Here is a 3,580-nt window from a genome sequence, read left to right as displayed (position 1 = left end):
TTTATAGATAAGCAAACTGTAACAGACGGGTTTTTAGTCTAGTTTTGAACAGGGGGAGAGAGTTGATATTGCAGAGGTCAGGTGGGAGTGAGTTCCAGAGCTGGGGAGCAGAGCGGCTGAAGGCTCTGTTCCCCATGGTGAAAAGTCAAGCTGGGGGGACAGTGAGGTGGATAGAAGAGGAAGATCTGAGGGAACGTGAGGGAGCGTGAGGGGACGGCGATGTGAAGGAGTTCTGATAGATATGGAGGAGCAAGGTTATGGATGGCTTTGAAAGTATGGAGAAGGATTTTGAATCGTATTCTGAATTGAACTGGAAGCCAATGGAGCTGCTGAAGAACAGGGGTTATGTGATGAAAAGGGGGGGTTCTGGTGATGTCACGAGCTGCTGAGTTCTGAAGAAGTTGAAGTTTACGGAGGGATTTTTGAGGAAGGCCAAAAAGGAGGGAGTTACAGTAGTCAAGGCGGGAGGTGATGAGGCTGTGGATAAGGATGGAGGAAGTGTGAGTGGTAAGGGACGGACGGAGGCGGTTAATGTTGCGTAGGGGGAAGGACACATGTAATGTTATGGTACAAAACAACATCACATGTCACTTTATTGATCTGAAAAATCAGGTTGCACACGTTAAGTATTGGCAACGATGTGGAAACACTTCATTCAGGGACACCCAGGCACTGCTGTGATTTGGACCCAGGATCTCCTGTTTACAAGACAGGCGCTTTAACCACTAAGCTACTGCGCCTCCTGCAGTTATGTCCGTCTTGCAAGAATACAATGAGCTAGTGAAAAGGGTTCCTTCCATCCATCCATCTTTGTCCAGCAGCTCCAGCAGGGGACCCCAAACTTTCCTTTGCCAAGCCACATCAACCAGCTCCAACTGGGGGATCCCGAGGTGTTCCCAGGCCAGGTTGGAGATGTACTCTCTCCACCTAGTCCTGGGTCCAGGACCAGCTCTCTACGGAGGCCCCCAGGAGGCATCCTTACCCGATGCCCTAACCACCTCAACTGGCTCCTTTCGACTCGAAGGAGCAGCGGCTCTACTCCAAGCCCCCACCATCCATTGGGTTAGAGATGCCAGCCCCCATCCAGGCAGGCCATGTTCCATTAACACTGAAAACAGCTGTTATCAGGCAATTTCTAAAAACAAACACCCTAGACCCAGACGTCTTTACCAACTAAAGGCCCATCTCCATCCTTCCATTCCTTTCCAAAGTGGGCCTGTCGCCTATAGGTGGCATTCGCTGACAGCCAATGAAGTTGCAGCATTATTAGTGCTGTCCGAGGTGCTGAACCCGCTGAGTTTTTTTCTTGAATATTTAATTATTATTATCTGGACGCAGGTTCGAATCCCAGTTGGGGCTATATCTGTGATGCATTATTAAAGATAATTAGGTATTTATTAGAATTATTTATCTTAAGGCAAGGCAAGGCAAGGCAGCTTTATTTGTATAGCACATTTCAGCAACAGGGCAATTCAAAGTACTTTACACAAAATCAGTTATTTTTGTATTATATTAATTACTATATATTATATTAATTACTGGCAATGTGCTTTACAATAGCAATACATTGCGCGGGATGTGAAGGCAATGTGCAATACAGGCCAAATCCTATGGTGGGAATCAAGATCCACCAATGTTTCTGTTCACAATGTCCACCTGAATCCAGAAATGTCCCTGCCAGATGGAAAGTAGATTTAGCAATTATCTTCAAAACGTCCAACTGAGACCACAAATATACCTGCCAGATGGGAAATAAACTGATAACTGTCTTCATGGTCTAAATGTGTCAAATATTGCTGTACTACCGATAAAATAATCATCGGTGTCTTTATTTGAGGTGATCTGAATGTTATTACAATGACATCTGTAGCATTGTCATGTTCAACTGCCCCAACAAGCAGTACTCACTGCATGGATAAGTTAACTCGGTGCTTGTGTTTGGGTAGTTTTGCTGCCAGATTAATGGATTTTACTAGGGCTGGAAAGAATTGTGAAATAGACTGTCTCTGCATTTTGTTCAGATATATTTCTTAGGATGAACTTACTTACTAGGACAACCCCAAATAGTAGCACTTATGAACACAATAATCATCAGTGTTTCCATTTGAGATGATCTGAATGTGATTACAATGACATCCATCTTCATTTACAGTCCGTAGCAGTCATGTTCAACTATCCCAACAAGGAGCACTTACTGAATTCAACAGTCAAGTCAATGCTAAAGTTAGGGTAATAGGAATGACTTAGAAAACATTTCAGCATTGTTCAACCAGTAACCAGGGAGACTATCCCTTTTAAACATTTCTTTATAGAGGAAATCCTGGACTTCAGAGGTCAGCAAAACTACCCCAACAAGTAGAACTTACTGCATACATAACTCAAGTCAGTGATTGTGTTTGGATAATTTTTCTAACTGATGATTTCACTTTACTATTGTTAGGAACAATTGTGAAATAAACTGTCTCTGCATTTGTTCAGAGATATTTCTGATGATGAATTCACTACCAAGACAACCCCAAAGAGAAGCACTTATGAACACAATAATCATCAGTGTCTCCATTTGAGGTGATCTGAATTTGATTAAAATGACATCCTTCTTCAGTTAGTCTGTAGCATTGTCATGTTCAACTACCCCAAAAAGTAGCACTTACTATTCAACAGTCAAGTTAAAGCTAATGTTGGACTAATAAGAATGACTTACCAAAACAATTGTTTGACCAGAGACACAACCTAGAATGAATAATAGCACATTTTAGCATTCTCCAACTAGTAATACAAAGTAAAATAGTTATTACTGTTAAGTCTTTAGATGAAATACTGGGATTAATTTTTCAGAAAAACAACCCCATAGATTAGCACTAACTAAAATCAATCCAATGCCAATGCTTGAGTTAGACCAATGTCAAAGTCTTACAGTAAGCAACCTTCTTTGCTCATGATCTTCTCCATAGTACCAATGTTTCTTCTTGCTTCTTCTGTTTTGTGTTATAGAAGCAGTGGAAGTGGTTCCTTACCTTCTTTGCTCATGATCTTCTCCATAGTCCCAATGTTTCTTCTGGCATCTTCTGTTTTGTGATATAGAAGCAGTGGAAGTGGTTCCTTACACAGATTTGCCATCTTAAATACTGAATGCAGCCATTTCCACTCAACTCCACCTTCTTTTAGATCAAGTTTCAGTGGTCTTGACTATTGTAAGTAATGAATGGCTTCATGAATAGACAACCATCATCCCAATGTATGCCATTAACAGTCTATGAGTGGTCAATTAGAGTCCAATAACTTTCTTTGGGGCAACTCCTTTTTCCTCCAGATAGCGCTCATTCAGAAATAGAAAGTACCAGTTAGTGCTGAATATCTATTTCAAAACTCCCATTATTTTATTTATTTAGCTAGCGGTGGACAACTGCTGAAATGTACTTGATCTGCATGTGTTATGGCGGTTTTCCACTGCGTGGTATCTACTCGACTCGCCTCGACTCTACTCGCCTTTTTTGGTTTTCCATTACGAAAAAAAGTCCCTGGGACCCGCTACCAGGTACTTTTTTTAGTACTACCTCAGTCGAGGTTCCAAGCGAGCCGA

General features: G+C 41.8%; 1 non-coding gene across 1 annotated transcript; it reads right to left on the bottom strand.

Moving 5' to 3' along the window:
* Window positions 1-667: 667 nt before the first annotated feature.
* Window positions 668-740, bottom strand: trnat-ugu. The gene has a single exon. It is a non-coding gene; the product is annotated as a tRNA-Thr (tRNA).
* Window positions 741-3,580: the final 2,840 nt, after the last annotated feature.

Source organism: Etheostoma cragini, unplaced genomic scaffold (genome assembly GCF_013103735.1).
Source record: "Etheostoma cragini isolate CJK2018 unplaced genomic scaffold, CSU_Ecrag_1.0 ScbMSFa_3055, whole genome shotgun sequence".
NCBI lineage: Eukaryota > Metazoa > Chordata > Actinopteri > Perciformes > Percidae > Etheostoma > Etheostoma cragini.
This window is presented reverse-complemented; position numbering and strand designations above follow the sequence as displayed.